The sequence below is a fragment of the Sorex araneus genome, chromosome 1 (assembly GCF_027595985.1).
Source record: "Sorex araneus isolate mSorAra2 chromosome 1, mSorAra2.pri, whole genome shotgun sequence".
Classification (NCBI taxonomy): domain Eukaryota; kingdom Metazoa; phylum Chordata; class Mammalia; order Eulipotyphla; family Soricidae; genus Sorex; species Sorex araneus.
Window position 1 is genome coordinate 293,611,556 of NC_073302.1, and position 25,023 is coordinate 293,636,578.

At 45.2% G+C, this 25,023-nt stretch overlaps 1 protein-coding gene and 1 non-coding gene across 2 annotated transcripts in view; one reads left to right on the top strand and one right to left on the bottom strand.

Annotated features, from left to right (window-relative positions):
• The window catches only part of FGF14 (fibroblast growth factor 14), a 622,206-nt gene that overhangs the window by 591,215 nt on the left and 5,968 nt on the right, over positions 1 to 25,023 (bottom strand). The gene's annotated exons all lie outside the window — the stretch shown is intronic.
• LOC129401505 (small nucleolar RNA SNORA72) lies at positions 6,992 to 7,122 on the top strand. The gene has a single exon (XR_008628392.1). It is a non-coding gene; the product is annotated as a small nucleolar RNA SNORA72 (small nucleolar RNA).

Consider the following 25,023-nt stretch of genomic DNA (forward strand, 5'->3'; position numbering starts at 1 on the left):
ATCTATCCCACTCAAGTTCTCCCAACAATTGAAGAGAAATGAACTCTTCTAAACAGTTTTTATATGAGACATAAGACAGAATGTATAAGGTTCTTGAATTCCTCATTTAGATTCCCAACATTGAAAAACTGCATTAGGGAGCCAGAGCTACAGTACAGCAGGTAGGGTGCTTGCCTTGCACACAGCCAACCCAGGTTCAAACCCCGGCACCCCCCATAAGGTGCCTCTGCACCACCAGGAGTAATGCCTGAGCACAGAACCAGGAGTAATCCCTGAATACTGTCTGGTGTGGCTCAAAAAAAGGAAAAGGAAAAAGATAAGAATGCTATAGACAGAACTCAAGCATTGAACGAAAAGTTAGGATATCACCAGGACACTAGTAACAAGGGCCATAGGGATTAGTCCACGGTCGGAAGCCGGCCTCCAGTGCTGGGGGAGAAGGCAGATGAGATAGAGAAGGGACCACTACGAAAAAGGTAGTTGGAAATGAACTACATGCTGAAAGTGGTAGAGGAACACACAAGATAACCTCTCAGGATCTGTATTGCAAATCATAATGCCCAAAAGGAAAGGGGGGGGAGAAAGAGAGAGAGAGAGAGAGAGAGGGGGGGGGGGAAGGCAGGCTGGGGAAGAGAATGTGGGAGGGAAACTGGGGTCATTGGTGCTGGGAAATGGACAGTAGTGCAGGGATGGGTGTTGGATCATTGTATAACTGAAATCTGATCATAAACAGCTTTGTAACTGTGCATCTCAGAATGACTCAATAAAAAATAAATAAATAACAAAAAATGATAATACAAAATATAAAATGTGAAAGAAAAAAGAAAGAGAAAGGAAGGAAGGAAGGAAGGAAGGAAGGAAGGAAGGAAGGAAGGAAGGAAGGAAGGAAGGAAGGAAGGAAGGAAGGAAGGAAGGAAGGAGTTTAAGGCAGGCGCCCTAAACTCCTGTCCGACTCCTCCACATCAAGTAGTTTATTTAAGGTCTAAATGCATGACGGTTTATTTCACAGATCATATCCAATAGAAAAGAAAGAGCAATGCAGGGAAAACATATTTTCTTATCACAACAGATGTCCACTGCTCATATATTTTATTAGGAGAGCAAATATAGGGGCTGGAGCGATAGCACAGCGGGTAGGGTATTTGCCTTGCACGCGGCCGACCCGGGTTCAATTCCCAGCATCCCATATGGTCCCCTGAGCAATACCAGGAGTAATTCCTGAGTGCAAAACCAGGAGGAACCCCTGTGCATCGCCAGGTGTGACCCAAAAAATAAAAAAAAATAAAAATAAATAAATAGGAGAGCAAATATCAAAGTAAATTAAAAGACTGCAGGTCAGACTTCATGTCTATTGATAAAAAGGTGTGTCAGACTCTTTTACTTCACAGAATATTTGCCCACATGAATTCTGTTGTACAAAATCTAATCAACTCCTTCCAGAAACCTTTTTTTTTCAGTCAAGAACATAAATTTTTTAAAGGACTTGATAGATCCTGGAATTTGATATAGTTTAACTAAATCAATTATTTGAAGTTATTTTATTAAAAAGAATCAAGCTTGCCAATGAATTGTGCTGGTTTTATAGTATAAAGGACATTGGCTATATGAAATCATGCCCATTATTAAACCTACATTTAGTCAATTCTATTTGAGACAACTTACATGCATACAAACCTAAGTTTAGCAGAAGGGCGGAGGAAAGCATCTGAGCCAGAGTGCAAGGCAGACCCATGCTAGACTGAACTAACCAGAACATCTGGATGGTACTTCCAGCTGCCTGGGAGCAGGATCCAGGGAGATGGGGCAGGTGGCGACTGGTCACAGCCATCGCTCTGCTGCCAAGATCAGCCCAGAGGAACCCAACAGCCCTGGGGTGGAGGAGCCTTAGTTCATCTTTTGCCCCGAGTTCAGGTGGTGGGAAGAGCAGGAGCTCAGCGGGGACCGGGAAGTCCTGGGCCTCTGTCCCTCTTGCAACCTCGTGTACAAATGACCCCGTGATCACAGATGACCCCGGAAATCGTGAAAGCTGTGGGTGCTGGCGGTGTGAGACTCTGGAGAGGGCCTAGGGTCCACTCCACTCCCGGCGTGGGGGTCCCAGATGGTCATGATACACAAGGCGAAGGAAGGGGGATCACTTAGAAAGCAAGGTAAAGCTATCAGAGAGGGCCCAGAGCGATAGTACAGAGGGGAGGGTGTTTGCCTTGCACGTGGCCGACCCGGGTTCAATCCCCAACATCCCATATGGTCCCCCAAGCACTACCAGGAGTAACTGCTGAGCACAGAGCCAGGAGTAAGCCCTGAGCATCGCTGGGTGTGACCCAAAAGGCAAAAAAACATAAACAAAAAATTAATAAATAAAAATAAAGCCACTATAAAGAAATCCCTTTGAGATGCAGTGCAGGGATCTTGGCTCAAAAGATTAAAGGGCTTCTCTGGGAAGCCACATGTTGCAGGAAAATCTCAGAGTCTGTTGTTGCACGGGGGTCCCCCTAATCCTGGCATGAAAAACAGCCCCCTGGGTGCCTTCCCAGGCCAAACAACCCGTTCATTCGTTAACCTGAGGAAACCCAGCCTTCATCTCAGCAAATAAAATGTCAATGTGCTCCCTCTGTTCTCTGATATTTTCAATCCTACTCCTTGAAAAGATTAGCATCAGATCGAAATCTACGCACATAAACACATAACTGAGAAAATGGGCATCCATCCTGCTGCGGATATTCAAAGTTTAAGGACTGAGTCACAGACTCTGCTGTTAAGAAAAATACCTGTCAGAGCTGATTACTTTATTAAACACTGCTTGCTCTCTCTCTCTCTCGCTCTCTCTCTCTCTCGCTCGCTCGCTCTCTCTCTCTCACTGTCTGTGTCTCTCTGTCACTATGTCTCTCTCTGTTTCTGTCTCTCTCTCCCCCCTCCTTCCCCCTCTCTCTCCCTCTCTTTCTCCCCCTCTCCCCCTCCCTACTCTATGCCCTTATCATTTGTTCCTAAGTTTTCCATTTCTAGCACATACAGAGGATGAGTTTATATAAACTGAGATGTTCTTCTCAGTAGTAGCACTGTAGCACTGTCGTCCCATTGTTCATCAATTTGCTCAAGCGGGCACCAGTAACATCTGCATTGTGAGACTTGTTGTTACTGTTTTTGGCATATCGAATATGCTACAGGTAGCTTGCCAGGTTCTGCTATGCAGGCGGGATACTCTTGGTAGCTTGTCGGGCTTTCCGAGAGGGACGGAAGAATTGAACCCGGGTCGGCCGCTGGAACGATAGCACAGCGGGTAGAGCGTTTGCCTTCTCAGTAGTAGGAAACTTAAAGATACGTATAAATCCCTTAGAGATATGTATTCCTCACCCACGGCCCCTCCTGGAGAAAAAAAATCTACTAGCATATAATTTTTCATATAACTCTTAATAGAAGTATTCAGTGTCAGGGAGCACAGAGCAGCATTAAGCGAGAATCCACCTTTGCAGGCATCGTGTTAAGTGCTCAGCAGGAAACTGTGGAACTGCATTTTGAATCAGGTTTCTTCACTGACTAGCTTCTTTGAGCTATAATTTCTCAGCCCCTTGACGTGTTTCTCTCTCCCAAGAATTTTTCGTCTTGTGATAGAAAGAAAACCCAAGTCCTACCTGTATTATGTATGTCCCTTCCAAGTACTAGGGAGACATCCATAACCCAGAGGGCCCGGGGGTTGGAACAGCGCCAGCCCACCTGAGTGTGGGGACAGGGGACCCGGCAGTAGAGACCCACCTCTCTCCTAGCCCTAGGCATCCTTCTCATTTAGGCAGCAGAGGATTTCCTACCAAGTCCTTTAAGCAAGCAGATTCTGAACCGAGAGGTAACACAGGGGAGAAGGCATGGAGGATTTGCCTTGCGTGTGGCAACCCCAATCTGATCCTCAGCTCCACTTACAGTTCACACAGGTACCACCAGGGGTCACTGCTGAGTACCAAGCCAGGACCAGGCCTGTGCATTCATTGGCAAGTGTTCCCCAAAAAGACATAATAATAAGATTTTTTAAAAAAAGCAATTTAAGCTAGACTTTGAAATATTTTTGTTATTTTTTTTCTTAGATAAAAGAAATGAGTTTTGGAGTCCAATAAAAAAAAACAGGGCAAACTATATTCACCAATAATATAAAATAGATGAGCCTGGCTATTTATGATGTTCAGGTATGAGAAACTGTGTCAATAAAAGCAAAACTCAGATTTCTATAGACAACGGGGGGCGAAGAAATGGAAAGAAATAAAAGCACGGTAGCAAAATAGGATGTTCAAAGCACAGATGAGAATGTGAACCACAGAAGTCAAAGAGTCAGGCAGCGAGAGCCTTCGATTGCGGAACAATGGGAGCAAGATGCGGCTCCAAAATGTGCTCCGTTCGTTCGTATCTAGGGCAGGCTGCAATATTGGGAACAGCGTGGAGCGTGTGCTTCAAAGTTTCTGAGGTAATTATAGTTAGATAGCAGCAGTGAGGGAAGAGAATAATGAAAATGAAATCAAATGTGTGTGTGTGTTAAAAAATGCTTAGAAGATAGATTTAAGAATTCATTTTGGTAATAGATGATAAGAGTCACTTCTCCCCTCCATTAGGAAAAGCTGATATTCAGCTCAGGTATTTGACAACCTTCTTCAGCTCGAGAACAAGATAAGAATTTCAGAACTGCTTTCAGGCAGTCCCACTTGGCAAAACACAGGACGTTCCCGGCTTCTGGACGCCCGGAGGCCCGTGGGCAGAGAACTGGTCAGGCCGTGAGGCACAAACAGAGGCTGGGGGAGAACAGTCTCCAGCACGCCTCTGCCTCTGCCTTCCTTCAGGCTCTACCTAGACCCTTAAAAAACGTAAGGGTTTTTTTTTTCTGTTTCTTTTCCCATAGCAGTAGCTACAGGGAAAAGGTGTAACATATTCATGTTTTAAATTAGCATAGGTTGGCCACCAGTAACTGTTGGAAAGAAAGGAACGTTATTTCTGACAGCGAAATGGGAAACGAGGAGAAAGAACCATTAAATCGCCAAGCTCCTGGACTCATCTTATATACTTAAATACTTTGCAGGGTGGCGCCCGAGGTGGCTCACGCCAGGCTCAGGGGACCCTGGTACACTCCCACCGGTGGCCTTAGGAGCAGGATGCTTTGATGCGTGGGGCCGCAGGTGCTCTGCTTCTCAACTCCAGCAGTGCTCCACATCCCAGAGCTTCCCCCGGGGACTGTGTGAGGCTGGGTCCCCGAGGGAACTCAAGGCCTGCCATGCCACATCGCACTATCCAGGCCCTATGTTGTCTATTTATTTGCTCGCTTTCATTTGGGGAGTCACACACAGCAGTGCTGAAGGTATATTTCTGGCTCCGTGCTCAGGGGGTCAGCCCGTGGTGTTGAGGCTCAAACAGGCCCATGTTTATAAGGAAAAGGCCTGAACCCGGTGTCATCTCTCTGTCCCCTGTTGTCTCTTTTAACCACTACGATATAGAAAGAAGACATTCGCTTTTTAAGAACAAATACCAACACAAGCAAACAAATGGAAACAACGAGGGGCTAGAAAGGAACAGCCAAGATTCTACTCAAACTCCAACAGCCGCATACTTAGACTGTTGGCTTTATTAGCAAAATCGATAACAATACAAAAATATACTTAGTCATCCAACTAGGGGAAAGAGAGATAGTGCCGAAGGGAAGGGAGAAGTCACCCCGTTTGACTCTCGGCACCATGTACCTGCCCTAGAGCACTGCCAGGACAGATGCTGAGGACGGGTGCTGAGGGTGTGGCTGAAAGTTCCATAATAACCACAATGAAAAACACAAATATCAAATTCTGTGAGCATGACGGCCAAGAGAGAGGGGCCTCCATCAGGGTTTCATAAGACAAGGCCATCTAGATCTGTAGCTTTAAGTGCATTTGGACCACACCAGCCAATAAAGACGCCCTGGCCTGGGCGTGGACCGGAAGGTCTTTCTTTGACACGGAAGGACATCCGAGATTGACCTGTTCAGTGCTACCTTGAAGGCAGTTCCTAATAAAGGTAAACACTGAGGAATAGAAAAAAATTAAAAACATTTTTTTTTATAGAGGAGGGTTGTTTAGTTTGGGGGTCCTCTCCAGCGGTACAGAGGGTGAGCAGGGCTGCACACAGCCAAGCTGAGGAGGCAGGAGGTGTCGGGGATCAACCCTGGGTCTCTGGACACTCCAGGCATGTGCTCCAGCCCTTCAAACTATCTCTCTGCCACAAAATTCAGATTTTGTTTTAACATATTAATTTTTTAGTGAAAAGAACATCATCAAAATATGCTCTTAAAGTGGTTATTTGGACTTAGCACTCTACTCCCAAGTTCAAGTTGGAGATGTCTAGGGGCCACAAAAATAAAGCCCTCTTCTTCCTGGGGAAATCACACTATTTCTCAGAATGTTCACTAACAGAACCACTAGGCGCAGGTAGGACAAAGAAACCTGGGTTATGCCCGGAACCACATATGTTTCCCTGAGCATCCTAGGTGCAGAGCCAGGAGTGATCCCCGAGAGAACTGGGCATGGCCCAAACGCCAAATAAACAAATAAATAAATAAACGATAAGTGTATAAAAGCATCCTCTGGATATCTACAAATAGTGTTTTATTTCCACAAGGGTATTTTTTAAATATTAAGTTAAACATTAAAAAGCACTGCACGGTTAATAAAATATTTTTGGTATCTCCACTGGCAAGGGGTAGGGTATTGTTATGTACATGAGGAACCATTATTAATAGCAATGGAAAAAAACAGTGTTTTGGTATCTCTAGCAGAGTTATATATGATATATAATTTATTTCTTTGAAATACTAAAACAGTTTTAGATTGTTAATTGGCAAAACATATTTAAGAGAATGATCATTTTTAAAATTATGTAGCAATTCAACGTGAAGTTATAAGCCTTGTGGGATTTTCAACAAGGCTTCTGGACAGCTGAATTTTCACCCACATTAGAATGATGGTGGACCCATCTCCATCATAAAACTGAATTCAAACTAGGACTATGCTCGTGTTCTGATTTTGTAATAATCAGGGCAGGCTAAACATCCTCTCTAATAAGACCATGTATGTGTCCCCAGACCTAGTTCTTTACCCAGGTCTGGTCTTATAAATGCTGGTGATAATTTAAAAAAATAAAAAACACCTTATTTCCAAACGAATCATGGGCCACAGGGGCCAGAGAGAGTCAGAGGAGTAACAGTGCAGACACTGTGGCTGGCCCTGCTCCGTCCCCAGCACCACATACAGGGTACCCTGAAGCCCCCCACAAGTGACCCTGAGCAGAGAACCAGCTCTGAACACCACTGGCTGTGCCCCACCCAAGACCCCTTTTTAAAAATGGCTCATAGACTTAAATGTGAGAATTACAGCTAAAACTCCAAAACAATGTTTTGAATTAAATATTAATGATAATGCAGTTAGAAAATTGTTTCTTAGCTTTAATATCCAAAATTCAAATGATAAAGGTTTACAAAAGGGACAGAGAGAGCACAGTGGGTCAGGTGCTTACCTTGCATGTGGCCTACCAGGGGTTAATACCCAGCACCACACATGGTCCCCTGGGCACCGCCAGGAATGAGCCCTGACCACAGAGTCAGCAGGAAGCCCTAAGCATTGCTGGTTGTGGGCAATACAATTTGCAATAAGTTGACTTTATCAGAATTTAAAACTGTGCACTTACAGGACACCATCAAGAGTCTGGGGAAGAGGGAGAAAGTGAAAAACTGATCTACAGAATAAAGAAAATATTTATAAGTCCTATATTTGCTGAATGACTTGGAATGTCTTATCAACTCTTACAACTCAAAGGAAGAGACAGCTGAGTTTTGAATTGGCAAAGGACTTGAACAGACACTTCTCCCAAGAAAATGCACAGATACCCATCAGGCACCTGAAAAGATATTGCATGTCATTAGTAATTAGAGAAACGAAAATCAAAACCACAGTGGCATGCTGTTGACAGTCCCTCAGTAACTGGAGTCAAGATGACGAACAAGCGGTAGCAACACATGAAGAAGCCCAGGCATGTGGGCCCTGCACTCATGTGAAGCAGTACGCCTGCCTTACTACACAGCTTCAAAACGTTAGACATGAATTATCATCCTCCAGCAATGTAAATATTGTGCATATACCCATGAAAATTGAACTATAGGTCCAGGTAAGCATACACACAAAAGCTCATAATGGCCTTACCTAAAGAAGGCCCAAGCGGAAACAACCCAAGTACTCACCAACTTGAATAATGGCTAAACAAAATGTGGTGTGTGCATCCAGAGTAAGCTACTTCACAGAGACATTATCATGCCGGGTGGGACCAAGGGAGAGGTGGAAATGAGGGGAGGATCCTAATGGGTACGGGGTTCTAAGATGGGTTAGAGATGAGGGTGTCATGACGACATGAGCACACAGAAAATTACAGGCTTTCACAAGTTAACAGAGGAAATGTGCTATGCAAATTATATCTCAATAAAGCTATTATTAAAATGTCCTGAGTTATTCATAACCAGAATCGAGGAATACCTTGCAACTATCACAAATTATTAAAGATTTCCTATAGGAATTTTTTAACATTTTCTTTATTTTTTATCAAATCAACATGTCATTATAGCCAAGGAAACATATTTAAAAGAAAAATGCAGGAAGAACCATAGGGCATTACCATTCAGAGTAATGAACAATAAAGCAATTTCCAGCCATAACCTATTTAGCTTCATAGTATTTTTCAGCTTAAAAAAAAGTGCCCAGCTTGGGCCAGAACAATTGTAGAGTAGACAAGTTACTTTCCTTGCATACAGCTGACCTGGGTTCAGTCCCTGACACCCCAGATGGTTCCCCAAGCTTTGCCAGGAGTGATCCATGAGTTAAGAGACAGAGGAGTAAGCCCTGAGTGAGGGCCTCTGGATGTGGTCAAAAAAACAAAACAAAACAAAACAACAACAAAAATATACCCAACTACCCAACTTGACTTGAAATGCTAAGAAGAGCCAGGAGCCCTAGATGCTCCTTGATACACTCCAGCCTGAATCTAACCCCCATTTGGTCCAATAAGTGAAATCTTGTGACTGGGCGGGCTACGACACAGGGGAAAAGGAGGGGAAAGAGGTACCTACGTTCTTCTGTCTCCATCCACATTGCTTCTTTAGCTCAAGGACTGACCATCGCCAAACGCTTGGGCCTTTATCAACATTTCAGTTTAGAAAAACCAAGATCCTGTCTTCATATACCAGCCAGGGACTCAAATATTTGTTCCTCACATGAAGGGGATTCAGTAAGAGCTGGGATGGAGTCAACTTCCCAAAATAGAACTTCACGGCTCAACAATGTGATCCAGAAAATTTTAATCAATTTTTTTCTGTAATCAGACAAACCCCTCAAATATCACAATTGAAAGTATTAGTGTTAACCTTGACCTCCTCAACACTCAGACTCAATGAGAGCTGTGAGTAACCTGTCACTGATGAGAAAGTACTCACATTTGTCACTTACTGACTTTTTTATATAATTAAAATAAATTTAAGGATTCGGAGTGATAGCACAGCAGGTAGGGTGTTTGCCTTGCACATGGCCAACCTGGGTTCAATCCCCAGAATCCCATATGGTCCCCTGAGCACTGCAAGGAGTTAATTCCTGAGTGCAGAGCCAGGAGTAACCCCTGAGCATTGCTGGGTGTGATCCAAAAAGGAAAAAAATAATCAAATCAAATCAAATAAATTTAAGACTACTGTTCCAATAAAGTCTTTGTTATTTCTGGTGCAATTTATTGAGAAATAGAAAAATTAATAGGTGATGACTAGTAGGCAGAGACGATTATTTATAAGACTATACCTGACATGAAATATCTCAGATTCACAACTCAAGAGTTTGGTCCCAAGGAAGTTCTCTAAGTCACTTGCTAGTCCACTAGCACAAAGAGATAGAAATGAAAGATCACTGTATGGTATTATTCAACAATACTAATCAAAAGAGATCAATTTTTTAAATTCCACACATGTATTTTTTTAACTTAACTAAAATATCATTTCCAATCAAATTTGGGATCAGATCTTCTATTCTTACTAAATAAAGTAGCTAAGAAATACCAAAGTAGGGGCTGGAGAGATAATACAACATGTACAGTGTTTGCCTTGCATGAAGCTGACCCGGATTCAATCACCAGCTCCACAAGTGGTCCCCCAGGCCCATCAGGAATCATACCTGAGCACAGAGCTAGGAGTAAGCCTGGAGTACCATTAGGTGACCCAAAACCAAAAAAGCAAAACCCAAGGGCACACAAATTTAAAAGTAGGTCTGGTCATCTTAAATGAAACAAAATAACCAGGGATTTTATTTGTTTGGATGGAAGGTGAATAATTATAATAAGGAAAAACCGTAGTAGACCATAGACAATTGCAAAGTAACTAACTACTCATGTCTTACCACAATGTGTCAGGAATCGATCATACGAGTTCTCTTCAAACACCCCAATGACCAGACTGAACAGGCCACAGAAGTCATGCAAAGTAGTGTGCTGGCCACTAGGACCCGTACCTGCCTATGGCATGAACAAGGTGAAAACCACTGCTCACCTCACTGGTCACTAACTGCCCATCCACAGCCCAGTGCTCCAGCTATAAAGAGGCTGAAAACCACCATGCACAGCATTTCTCACCCCCTGGCCAGTGAAGTTATGAATAGTGTTGAGTCCTGTTGACTATTTGCTTTTTCTTCAGTGCCTTTTCTGTTTATTTATCTAACACCTATCAATTTACAAGAAATCCTGGTCATAAGCAACACTGACCCCTATAAAAAGAACCTAGTGGAACTTAAATAGAGCAGAGATGTGCAGATAGCAACTCTTGGCTACTGAGTTATCTCCCTACATAACGGCTTCTCTAGTTCAGGGGAGCTGAAAGTGCTGGCTCAGCTATACCATTCCATAGCTGCAAGACAAAAATGCCTCGGTAATCGGCCTGATAGAGACAGTCAGAAATAGATTATTCAGTTATTATTCCCTATCCTGCAGTTCTCAGCAACTAGTTTTAATTAAAAGTTAGGGCCGGAGCAATAGCACAGTAGGTAGGCCACTTGCCTGACACGCAGCAGACCCCAGTTCAATCCCCAACACCTCATATGGTCCCTGAATCTGCCACGAGTGATCCCTGAGTACAGATCCAGTAGTAAGCCCTAAACACAGCTGGGTGTGGCCCAAAAACAAAAGCAGAAAAAAGGTCTTCTCAACAAAAATTACTTAAAAGCCCTAAAATTAACAGTGGGGATATGAAATATTCTCTTTAATATTAAGATCACAAACTGAAAAAAATAGAAAACCATAGACTATTATATCAATTATATCAATGTTGATCCTACTTCTTGGCTATTTCTTCTGCATTCAAATTATTGTTAACATAATCCCTTTCTCCTTTCTTGGGTGAAAAAAATTGTAATGAACTATTTATCAGCATGCAGCCAGGAACCCAGTGTGAAGCACGCGTCAATACCCTTCAATACATTCTACAAGGTCAGTGTCTGCCCTTCAAGTGGGAGAAATTCAAGTGACAATATAGTTAAAGGTAGTTCACTAGCCGGCAGCTCAGATATGTGGGTGCTTTGTAATGCAGCAATTAAAAAGCAAATGCAGCGTTCCTGCCTGAAAGTCACTTTTAGGCAATTTTGAAGTTCGTGCCTGTATCACCCTTTTTACTAAGAGACACCAACTGCTATCATCTTTCTTAATGTTTTTATCATTCTCCAGTGGGGAGAGATAAGAATAGCTCCCAACAAGATACACAGTAATATTTAAGACTACTAGTAGCAGTTATAAAACTTAAAGTTTACAAATATTAAAAGCCAGGAGGGAGCTGGAGTGATAGCACAGCGGGTAGGGCGTTTACCTTGCACACAGCCGACCCATGTTAAATTCCCAGCATCCCATATGGTCCCCTGAGCACTGCCAGGAGTAATTGCTGAGTGCAGAGCCAGGAGCAAGCCCTGTACATCATTGGGTGTGATCCAAAAAGAAAGAAAGAAGCTGGGGATGTTCAATGTTGCCCATCAAAACTATAACAAAGAAAGAATATATTAATGGACAGTTCAGTCACCAAAGGCTTCCCACAGCCAATTCCTCCTCTGCTTTGGCTGACGGTAAGAGCCAGGTGAAAACTCCGCATACAGTGAGCTAGATGACCCTAATTTTCTTTCCTCAAAACTCACAAATATAATAGGCACCAGAGAATCAGGGTAGGAAAATGAATGCCTCCCCTGCCAATCCGATGGCCCTATTTGCACAGTGACTCTAAAAGGGCCTCTTTGGATGAAAGGCTCAACATTTCCATTTCTATTCAAAGCTATGCTAGCGAGGCAAGATGCAGATCCTTCACCCTGCCACGCCCAGGCCCTTCCCACTGTGCAGCTGGCTCCTGCCTTTACTGTCTTTTATAAAACCTTGGGTGAAGTCACACACTCGTCCATTGAAAGGAGGGGGTGCGGGCTGGTGCTGCCTGTTTGCACCCACCACGGTATTCCTCCTGCTGTTACCACAGCCTGAAACAAACCTGCCCTGTCTTATAAGACTTACCCTGGTCACTCTATGCCAATGGGCCTTACACACCGGGCACTCGTAAGGCCCCCAGCTCCAAGCAAAGGGATCAAAACTGCTGCTTGTCAAGCATTAGGAGTTCCATTGTTGTTTTTTTTCCTTTTGTTTTGTTTTGGGGTTAGGGTGGTGTGAGACACACTCAATCGTGCTCAGGGGTCACTCCTGCTCTGTGCTCAGGGGTCACTCCCGGCAGTGCTCAGGAGACCATACGTGGTACAGTGGACCAAACTGGATGTAAGGCAAGAGCCTGAGCCCCTCTCTAACCACTCTAAGCCCTTAGTTTCATTTCTTGTAACGTTTGAATAGACACACTTGATTGATCCCTACACTTGTTTTAACAAGTCATTGTACACATAATAGCATTTTGTAAGTGCTGTGGCATTGCAAGAATAATGACATCCGAGAGACAGTTATAGACCCCTCAAAAACACAATTCGGTTTATATAATAGAAAAGTAGAAAATCAAAATCCATTTCAAAATTTGCCCTTTCAGTACATGATTCCTTAATGCATCCTTCCACTAAGCAACAGTCATCCAGGGTCACGAAAATCATGTTTGTTGCTAGTGCCAGAAAAGTATAGCAAGACTCTTTGAGTAAAAACCTGGCCCCAGTCATTCCTAAGTACCATCTCACCAGAGAGCCTGTGACATTTCTTCATCCGTCTGAGCTATGTTTCACGAGGAAATAACATTTTGCAGGAAATTAAGCTGCTGCTATATAATATGGACTACAAACAAAATTATCCAGTACTTCACCTTGGAATCAATGGAAGCCATTCTCCCCGTAGTAAGTCCAAAGAAATGCCACCAGAACTAGAGGATTCAAACTGGAAGGTGCCCTTCATTTTTATTAGGTGTGTACCACACACTCATCTAACTACAAGCTACATTTGCCTGCCCGTGGAGTTAAGTGGCCTTGCCACACTTCCGGTCTCACAGTCTAACCAAATCTTCTAACTTCGAGCTGTCACTCGAGGCCATCCTGCCAGGAGCCTTCGCAGTGACTCTTGGGAGCATCATCCTTTGGCCTTCTTCATCCTTCCAAGCTCACTGGAGGTGATGCTCTTCCGCTCCTGCGCGTCTCAGTGCTCTCCACTTTGCCCCTTCCCAGCTGGTGAGGAACCTTCTTCCCCAGCCAATATTCTGCCCTGTTCAGTCTTCCTTCCCTCCATCTCCATACTCATTACAAATTCCTTCCGTAATGATGAACCCTTTCTGATGGGAAGAGAGCACTTCTCAAGCCCGTCAAAAACCCTTTTTAGAAATCATTCTCTCATTTGCTACTTTTTTTTTATAAAGTTGTTCACAATATTCGATTACATTTAGTATCCGAACACCAATCCTACCACCATTACACCTTCCCACCACCATATTTCCATCCCAAACTCCAAATCCTGTCCTCTGAAATAATTTATTTTGTATTGCTTGTTATGAATAATCTGCTAAAAATGAGACAAAAAAGTTTTCTTAAAGGAAAGTGTGTGAAGATTGTTGCATTTACCCTAGGAGCCATTTAGCCCTTCTATAAGAGATTAGTAACATATTGTTAAAGGTTGATCCTTGTGTGCTTTTACATATACATATGTATATATATGTATGTATAAATATATTACCCCCTGAGATTGGTTGCCTTCAAATTAAATGTGGTGTGCTATTCTTGGTATATTGGTGATGTAAAGTATGAGATGTCCAGGAATAGATTCACTCATGGGTGAGGCTCATCCGAGCATGTGGAGGGAAACATTCATTAATTTTTATATCCAGTCTTCTGCTAGAGTTTTTGGACTCCAATCATGATTCCTCTTCAAGCAGCAGTCCATGTCTGCCAGCCCACAGGTATAGACAGGTGGGAAGTCATTGCTTTAGCACCTCCATTATATTGATGACTGTGGATCAATATATAAACAGGTTCCAGTCCCCAGGTATAAAGACACAGAACATTGCTCTAATGTTCCAAAATATAATTCTATTAACGTTCCCCTAAACATGTACCTTTTGCTCTGCCCTCACATAGCTCCCCTGGCTAAGAGTGCATTTCTCTCTCCTGGCCTTGAAAACCTGCAATCAAGTGTCAGCTCAGGTCACACTTCGCTACAAGATTTCTCTTTCCTCCTTTCATTCTGAGCTCAACACTTATGGCAATTCATTAGCCCTTGGTTCAGCACTCCCTCATACCTAATATTCTCTGTACATTTACTTGAAGTACTTAGGAGCCAACGACCAAATATTTACAGAACGTTTTAAAACTATTGAAATAGCTGACACAAAATGTCCACATACACAGAGGTTATAGAGATAGTACCTGTAAAACGCTTACTTAATCTGGGTTTGATCCCTGACATCCCATATGGTCCTCAAAGCAGAACCAGGAATAATTCCTGAGTGCAGAGACAGCAGAAATCCCTGAGCATCACAAGGTGTGATCTAAAAACTTAAAAACCCTTCCACATACCAATTATCTAAATAAAAGCTGGTAACTTTATCAGGCAGGGTTACGGATCTCAAAATCTCGGGGTCATTTTTTAACTTCTATCATCATCATCATCATCATCATCATCATCATCATCATCATCATCATCATCATCATCATCATCCCGTTGATCGTCGATTTTCTTGAGCGGTTTCAGCAATGTCTCCATTCATCCCAGCCCTGAGATTTTAGATGCCTCTTGTTACTCGACCTTCCCAACAGTGCCTCATTGGAGGCTCTTTCAGGGTTAGGGGAATGAGACCCATCACTGTTACTGGTTTTGGCATATGAATATGCCACGGGGAGTTTGCCAGGCTCTCCCATGTGGGCAGAAACTCTCAGTAGCTTGCCAGGTTCTCCGAGAGGGAGAACTAGGCTATAAGATATTAAGTTTTTTTAGCACCTGAGGTTGGCATATTCTATTTCTATCCTTCCCCCATTTTACCGGAAAAAAAACATTTTTCAATGATGTTCAATATTAAGAAGCAACAAGTTTGTTTCAATTGTCTTCCAGGTCCAAATTCCTCCTCTCTGCTGAGTAGAATCTCTTTTTACCTCCTGGTACAGGAAAAATATCGTTCTTTTTTTTTTTTTGAAAAATATCTTTCACACAAGAAATTGACTTCTTGTTTCAAAGTTGGGGGTGGAAGTAGGACAGAGGAAGGTCAGAGCGTTGTTCTTATAGTAGCTCTTTCTCATGTCACTTTAATTAAAAAGAATTAGTATGCCAGAATGACACACTTTGGGTAACAAATTCTGTTCTCTTTCAGTATTATTCATGTCAGTTTATTTGACTTTCGACTTTCTACCTGGGTATTTCTAAGCTAATTTGTTTGAGACTGCTTATTATTGGCCATTTTAATACTCAGTTAAGAAATATGATTTTGCAAATTTAATACATAGAATATTTCTAATGCTATCTCATATTTTAATTTATTGTATAAATATCATATTAGAATGTTGTTTTTTAAAACTCTGTTGTGTTTCAGTGAAATATTTTTTGGCCAGAGTGATAGTACAGCAGTTAGGGTGCACGCCATGCACACAGCCAACTAGGATTCCATCCATGGCACCCCACATGGTCCCACCAGCCCTTCTAGGAGTGATCCCTGAGCAGAGAGCCAGGAGTAAGCCCAGAGCAACACCCAATAAACCAAAAAAAAAAAAAAACCAAAGAAAAATATTTTTACTCTGGATATTCCTCCAAGATTAACTTCCACATAAACCAATATTTTTCTGAGACTCTACATCTTTGGGACTATGAGAATGTCATAGCACTTGCAGTGCTCTAAATTGCAAGGTTAGGAAGAGTTGCCCTGAAGGAAAAATAATTAAGTGATGAGTGAGCCATGGGAGTTTTTGCACATCTCCTAAGAGCTTTTCTCTCTGCTCTGGCCAATGCCATTTGCATCACAAACTACCTCCAAATACTTCCAAACACATTTGCGTCCTGACCAGACAGTCAAGATGATGTCTTCCTGGGGCACAAACTCTGGGCAGCTTCACTAGAAGCACTAGGGAAGATGGGGAAATACCTACGTTCACGATCTCTGGGCTGTGACACCTTGTGTGCAAGCATCTAGCTGGATCCCCAGCACTGCCCTGGTGGAAAAGAACACAAGGGGAACTGAGAACAGGAAGCCTGAAGTACCCTAAGGATTAAGTCCTTTATCTCTGACTCAAGAACGCAGCCAGGATCAAGGCGGCCAACTCTCAAACCCTTCGTGGTTTCCAACTAGATGTTGGCTAACAGAGAATCTGATCAGTTTAATTTCTAGTTTACAAAAGAGACAGAAGCCCCACACCAAATTCCAAACGTCTAACGTGTAATGCCGAGGTTGGTCAAGAAAAGAGCATACTGAGTAAAAGAAGCAAAACGCAATAGTGTGCGAACGCCCTGATTTAATGATAGAAGTCCTACTACACCCACGGGAGACCGAGAGAAGGCAGATGGTGGTTGATTAGAGGCCTGAGTGTGAATGAACAAAACAGTTTTCCAGGAGGACGGGTTTTGTTGGGGTGGCAGTTTTGAGGCCACACAAAGAGTTCAAACACTAGAGTTAAAAACCGTGTTTTCATGCAAATTAAAGTGGTGCATAAAAATATTGCTCACTAGAAAAGCAGGGCACTGTCACTGTCGCAGATTGTCCCGCTGTTCATCAATTTGCTCCAGTGGGCACCAATAACGTCTCCATTGTGAGACTTGTTACTGTTTTTGGCATATCGAATACACTAGGGGTAGTTGCCAGGCTCTACCATGAGGGCGAGATACTCTCAGTAGCTTGCTGGGCTCTCCAAGAGGGACAGAGGAATCAAATCCAGGTCAGCAGTGTGCAAGGCGAACGACCTACCCGCTGTGCTATTGCTCCAGTCAATACTAAATATCTAAACTCTGAAGTTGTTGCAATCCCCTGATGCTTCAGAATATAACTACTCGGGGAAACAAACAGTACTGCCATTTCACATAGCCACTCAGACATCATCTTGAAAGAACAGTTGCAATCCAGAGAGTTAAGTGTATTCTGTCTGGGGTAATACTGCCTAGTTTGTGCTCAGTTTTATTATGGTGACATCTGGCAACTTTGTTAATATCTTCTTGCCTGGGCTTCAGGATTTTTAGCATAAGTTAATGAAAACTTGTGACTTGTGTTTGTGAGGGTTAAACTAGCGAGGGAACCAGGAAAAGTGCATCTCTCATCCCTAGAAAGCATTCTTCCAAATTTTGAATTTTGAAATTCTTCTAAATGATAGCAATCATTTATAGTCACTATTATATTTACTTTGAACATAGATAATTATAACTCAGGATTCAAAATAATTCAAAATGCTTCTGTTAGTGTATGAACACTACATTTTTTAAAATTGGCTAGCTAAGTTTGTACATGTCACTGACTCCCATTCAATTCCCAGCACCTTATGGATTCCTGAGCACAAAGCCAGGAGAAATCTGTCAGCCCTGCTGAGGTGTAGCCCACCCCCCAAAAAAAAATTTTCTAAGTTTAATGCACATTCATAAGTGAGAATACTATGTGGAATATTCTTGATGACACACCCAAATTACTTGATTATAGAATCTTAAGACAAGTTAGATCTACATTATAGAATTTTTCCCCATCATCTGAAGCACAGAAAGAAAAAAAAAACCCTCACATTCATGTGTCGTGTTCAGACGTATGCATCATGGCTATATCCTGACAACGGCACTCCTAGGCATGGTTTGCCTTTACTCCCAAATGGAGAAAGTTGAAAATTCAACCGGAGACCAATTCCGACCAGGACATCAATGATAAAACTTTGCAAGGACATGAATAAAGAAATGCACGGAGGTAAAATCCCCGATATGAAAGTCCAGTACAGAGATTGTGGGGCTGAGGCGTGGTGCTCACAGATGGAAAACATTCGACGGAAGCTGAGGGCACCCGGTCAGAACAGAGCTCAGCACCGCTCACCAGACTTCCCGGCTCTGCTCGTGAGGCCACATTGTCATCGGTCACATCCATGAAAATGGTGTTTGTGCCTCTGTACACTGTTCTTGAGGATGAGGCCCAAGAAGTTAAAATAAAATACAATAAAAAGAATGTGAGATGAGAAATGACGATGCAAAATGTTTACCATACTCCGAATGTGTCACAGCAACGTTAGAGGTATATGATACTCAACACAATAAAATTCTTTGTTAAATGTTTCTAATACTTTGCTTGGGTACGAAGACTCATTAAAAAATAATTCCAGACTCGTATAGCCACGACTACACGCCTGAATTATCAGGAGTGGGCTTTTTGTGTGTGTTTGTTTATGAAGGTGTGTTTTCAGGACATGGGGGCTCAGAAGTCCTCCATCCCCTCCCCTCCCCCCAGCCAGTGGTTCTTGGGAAACCCTACCAATGGCTCAGTGCTAGGATGATGATGAGGTGCTAGTCAAGCTCGAGAGAGCCAAGAACATCCAGGTCACCCCAGCAATGCAGGGCTGTACCCAGCATGGGTTTGGGGGCCAGATGGTGCCAGGTATTGAGACAGATGAGGTCCAACTAACTGCTACACTATCTCCCAGCTCAAGGAGTAAACTTTTATTGAGAGAAAAGAAGTTCATCAAAAAAATGTAAAGTTCATGAAAACAAATTACTAAAGAATGAAGGAGGAAAGAGCAGCTAGCTGTTTTCTATCTACCCCACGAGGATGATGGAGAGATGCAGAATGGAAACCAGGAGTGTTTAGGATCCCGTCTCAGATGGAGACCACGGGCGTTCAGCATCCTGACTCAGACGGAGACTGTGAGTGCGTAGGAGACTGACTCAGGCTTCCTTTCTACCCAAGAATTACAACACCTGGTGCATAAAAGTCATTTGCACATCTTGTACATGGAGCACAACTAAAGATGACTTTCAGACTTTGAAGTAGGTGGTTGTTTCAAAGAGGAAAAGCTACAATTGTGTTAGTCTTTAAGTCTTCTTATTTCCACAGTCCTTCTTTCTTGAAGTACAATAGTATACATGGGCACCAGACAGGAAGTGGAAAGGATGAAGATTACAACCCGTCCCAGACTACACTTAATCTAAGACGCAGCATTGTAGACAAGCTTTCTGCTCACTTCAGTGATCCACTGTAATTGTGCAGACAACAAAATGTTATAGGGCGAAAAGGGAGAATTTTAATTACAGCTACATTCAATTCTGCCTGAAAAGCAGGTGCACACACTTACGTATGTAAATTCAATAACTTTCACACTTCCTTTTCTTTCCCTGTCAGACCTGAAGAGTTCATCTCAAACCTTTGCTTTTAATTGCACTACTTTACTCCCCGACTGAATGCAAGTATGGTTCCCAAAAGTAGCTACTACTGACAAAGAATTACATAGGATCATCAAAAACAAAAACTTCAGGGACCCTGGAAATGGTGCAGCAGGTACTGCACTTGCCTTGCATACAGCCAACTCCAGTTCCATCCCCGGCATCGTATCTGGTCCCCCAAGTACCACAAGCAGCTATCCCTGAACACAGCACCAGGAATAAGGTCCGAGTACCACTGGCTGTGACCCCAAAAGCCCACCACTCAGAAATGGGAGCTTTGCCTTATTGTCAAAGTGTTATCCCCCTTTCTTTACAGCCTTTGAGGTCTGAAATCAAGTATGAACTCTCATCCACAGCAACTGTTAGCTGTTTACATTCTGATCTAAAAGAAGCAGATCATCAGTGTCTTATACTTGCTGTTAAAAGCTACCACAGGTTCTGCTCATCTAGGAGCACTGTGGCAAGAGTCAAGCTCCCACCTCACCTTTCCGAAAGATGGGATGGTCAACCGGAAACTGGTCAGTGGGTCAGGAACAACAAAAGTTGTTCAGGTCAGAGCGGATGATGATAACGCGCTACACTCCTCCTTGCTTCCCACCCTGGCCACCATGCTAGATGGACCCCACTTCCTCTCCTCCCCACAGCCTGACTCCCTTGCGATGGGCCTCAGCACTTCCTCTGGCCTCTCTACCCTCGAGCTTGCCCCTCCCAGAGCTGAGCTCCACCTGCACAATGATATGCCAAGGGAAGATCTGCCTGTGTGAAAGGACTCATCCGTCAGGATCCACAGGAGAAGGCCCTGTTCCCTCTTTTTCTAGAGCTCCCTAAAAGTAATCTGGTCCAAACCTCTTTGGGCAAAGTGTCCCCTTACCCATGAGGCGTTGTGCTCCCCCACTCCAACACTATGCGCTGCCCCCAACCCCCCGCCCCGAGTCAAGTGCACCCGGAGTCAAGTGCATCATAGTCATTTGCAAACTCTTGTGATTTCTGTCCATGAACCATTCGGAAACAGGTGGGGCCTGACACAGCTGCTGAAAATCTTCACACGGCTCCCAGAGGTGGTCCAAGTCCCTTTGGGTTCCTGCCTCTTTGCGCCAGTCTCGGGTTCACTTCTCTGCCACTTACTTTGCCCTCTGGGCTCTTCAAATTTGTTTGTCCAAATCCTTCTGACTGGGAAATTGGGGTGTGAGAAACTCCAGGTTTTTCACAGGCAGCTGGAGGGACGGGATGGTGCGAGATGAGATATTTTTATGGTGATACCATGAGGGCCGGGCCCTTCCAGGCTGTAGCTGACAAGGGTTCCCAGGGAAGCACTTTCAGGTGTTCCTGACATGTGTGCCTGTGTGAAAGGACTCATCCGTCCTTTCACGTAGGAGCTGTGTGCACACGGGCCTACGACAGTAGCCCTGCTTGAGTGAGGGTGTTTTCTATCAAGGGAAACAAGTTCCCCCTAAACTTGAGACTTGGTCTAAAGGAAGCCAAATAGCAGCCACTGGTGGACTCACAAAGAGATTCCTTCAGAGCATAAACCACTGAGGGGAATAAGACAAGAAATTCTGTTTATTTATTTATTTTGTATTGCTTTATTAATGATACATCTATGAAGGTGTGGGTCAGACAAAAGCGACAAAGCACCTGCCTTATTATGGAACCTCCTGAAGGTCTCTCTTGTTAATGGGAATGTCAGAAGCCAAAGCCACAAAACTTGTGGGCATGGGCCAAGCACTTAGCAGCTGGTCGAGCCACTTGAGTCTGAGACACCCAGCTTGGGCTATGTGGGTCACAGTAGCTTCAATTAACATGAGGTCACGTTTCAGCCTCATGAACATTCCCATGTGTTGGGGAAACAGCCCACCACCCCCTAATCCATCCGCACATACCCCTAGGTTCCTCATTTGGCTCAGAGAGGAAAGATCTAAAGAAAATGAGATGCTCCTATCTGGAAGAAGTGCAAGTCTCCCTTTCAGGCACACGTGCTAATGTCTCAGTCCCTGGCTTCCCCGAAGTTGTGGACCACAACATTGGCAAACCCTCCACCAGGCTAGAATTAACAATGGCCATGTCAGGGAATGCCCCACTTAAGCAAGTTGGCTCATATATTAAATGCACTTGAACGTAAGGGTTCCCACAACGAACAGACAGAAAGCGATGCTTCCTCCAAATGCCACACAGACGTCTCCAAAGATGTCACGATTCCACAACAGCTTCATTGAAAGATTCACGGGTTAACGAAAAATTCAGGCTACCCACAGCACCTAAATCAAAAGATGCTAAATGATACTGAATAATTTATTCTGAATGTTCGAGCAAATAAGCCCTCCCACTTCCCTCTGCCTTCCCTGACCTCAGTATTCACACTACTCATGCTCACGTGACTTGGGACTCCAGGTCTCCTGTCCGCCCAGATGAAACACTACGGTCACCATGAAAAGCCCACGTCAGTGGCCTGCGAGATGGCCCTGCCTAATGCGCCTCAAAGGGTTCCGCCCTCACTTTGCAGATGCTCCCTTGATACCCTGTCAAATTCAGCTGAAACCCTGAACTCCATTTCCTCCGGAGTTGGCAGACTGAGCCTAGCGAAGCTGGCAGAAGCAAGACCGACTCCGGGCCTAGTGGACCCTGTGGCTTTGTGCGTGGCCCCTTCCTGTCCCAGCAGGACCCACTGGTACTGATGCTTCTCTCCCCGCAACAGGAAGGTGTTGCCGTCTGCGTCATCTGGCTTTGGGTTGGCCACCCCGCAGATAACCACCAGCCAGAAACTCCCCCGTTGCTCTCTCGGGGGGGGGGGGATCTGTGTCCGAGGGGTGGCAGCTGCCTCTCGGGGTCTTGCCTGAGTCACATTGGCACTGTTTGGGGGGCGCTCTGGCTCTGGGGGCAACTTCCCTTCGCGGACATCCCCAGTGTATCCGGCAGCTTTGGCCATCTGACCACACGGACGCCAGACAAGTGATGGGAAAACTTGGGAGAAACTTGCGTGTTTGTCCCTCCAAGGCTCCGGGCCAGGCTTGGGTGGGGCCAGGCTTGGGTGGGGCCAGGGTCGGGTGGGTCCACCCTGCGACGCGCTGAAGCCATCCAAGTTGCAGCTGCATCCTTAGGGGAATCCCAACCCGCCCGCACGCTCCCCTGCAGAGCTCCTGGGGCAGAAATGAGAAGCGCCCCCTGGAAAGCCGGGCGAGGCCCCACCGGGCTCTGCACCGGGTCCCCCTTCTCACCCAGCAGGTCTAGTGGGGTTCGCCAGCTTGGGGACCCCGAGTGTCCGCGGATGGGTGGAACCTTCTCCCGAGTGCCTGGAGGTCACCGAGCATCCCCATGGGAATCAGAACTTCAGGAGGGGAATGACCCATCAGGGGGTCCTGTGTGGGAGGTGACGGGGGACCGACAAGCTGCCCCCTGGCAGGGCCCTGGTGGTCCTATGACAACTTGGTCGCGGGATGGAGACAAGTTCGGGGAAACTGAGGCCGGAAGCAGCGCGCGGGTCGCCGGGGTGGCCGCGTGCCCCGTGCAGCCTGGGCCCGGGTCTCCAGCGATGCGGGAGGGTGCGGGTGGTTCCCATAGCAACGCCCCGGCCCCGGGAGGCGCCTGGGGTCAGAGGTCATCGCCGTGGCAACGGAAACTTCCCGCGCTACGGCGGCCCGCGCAGGCCGCTTCCGCCGCATTGTGCCGCAGAGCCCCCGCGCCCCGGGCCGCCCCGACGCCCCCCGCAGCCCCGGCCGCGCGCGGGGCCACCCGCCGGCCCACCTGAGCCGCACCGGGGGTCCCGCGGGCTCCCCGGAAGCCCCCGACCCGCCGCCCAGGGACCCCCGATCCGGGCCCCGCAGCCCCCTGAGCGCGCCTGGAAACGGGCCGGCCCGGGCGCTGCGGGTGGCGGGGCCACAGGCTGCAAGTTTGCAGAGGACGCGCCGGGACAGCCTCGCCCGCAGCTGGACGCCGCCCGGGGTCCGGGCCCCGCTGGAGCTGGTCAGGAGCAGGGACAAGCCTTGGCCCCTGGCCAGAGACACCTGCTGCCTCAGCAAAGAGGCCCCCACCTGCCGGGCTGCTCAATAACCTCTTCCCCCCCTTTGGCCTTCAAAGCAGAAAATTCCAAATCCCGGGGGCCAGAGAGAAAGCTCAGTGGGCAGGGTGTTTGCCAGTTGCCGTTTGCCATGCATGCAGCTGGCCCAGGTTGGAGCCCCAGCACCCCCTACGGCCCCCTAAGCTCTGCCAGAAGTGATCCCTGAACACCACCGCTGTCCCCCTCCCCTCCCCGCAAAAAAAGAAATAAAGATAAGAAAAGAAGATCAAAGAGTCTTTGCAGAGGAACTTGATGGTGCTATAACTCACCTGCTAGTGAAGGGTCAGGAACCCAAGAGAAAACACTGCCCCACCCCCAGGTACAGTGTGGAATGAGGGGCTGAACAGGGGGCGAGGGTCCAGGACTCAGGCACCGCGGACGAAGACCAAGACCATTGACACCGCTTTTCCCTTTTCTGTTTTATATTCAGACTTCCCACTACTGGTAAGGCGATAGCATTGAAAATGCATGATTTTAAGTAAAATCATGCGGCAGATTAGAGTGCCACGGTTAACTTTTTCCATGAGCCCTATTTTTTAAGTGTAAGTTTTTTATGGTAGTTACGGTAACTTATTTACAATCATGTGTTAACATTAATGGCCTTGATGTAGGTTCTACCTCTACCACCACAGTACAAAGTATCCTCCACCTTTGTTCTCAAAATGCTATTTGTCCACAGTTAATTCCTATAATAAATATGTTGATAATGTGCTATGTGTCGTAATTCAAGTTTTGTAGTGAAGTAATGGAAAATACAATAACGCACAACTGGCTAACGTTGATGGAGTTAAGTCAGCAGACAGAGAGTAATATCAGCTATAAAACAGCTGCTTCATGCCTCCTTCCTGGCTTCCTATATAGGAAGAATTTCTCTTCTTGACTCCATCATCCTTCCTTCTACATTATGACCAAAGCAAGAGGGTTGTTTGCATTATACATTACATATACACATGATACATAGGAAAAGAATCAGGGTACACTTGACCCTTCAAAAGCAAAAGAACAAAAACACTAGAGCATCTCTCTGGAGGAAAGAGAAGTCTCCCTTACAAAACCACTCTCTCTCAGTGCCCCGTATAACTCTCCTACTTGGAAGCCCTTCGGACCAAGGCAGAGCAGGTGGATATGCCACTCTATGTTTTCCT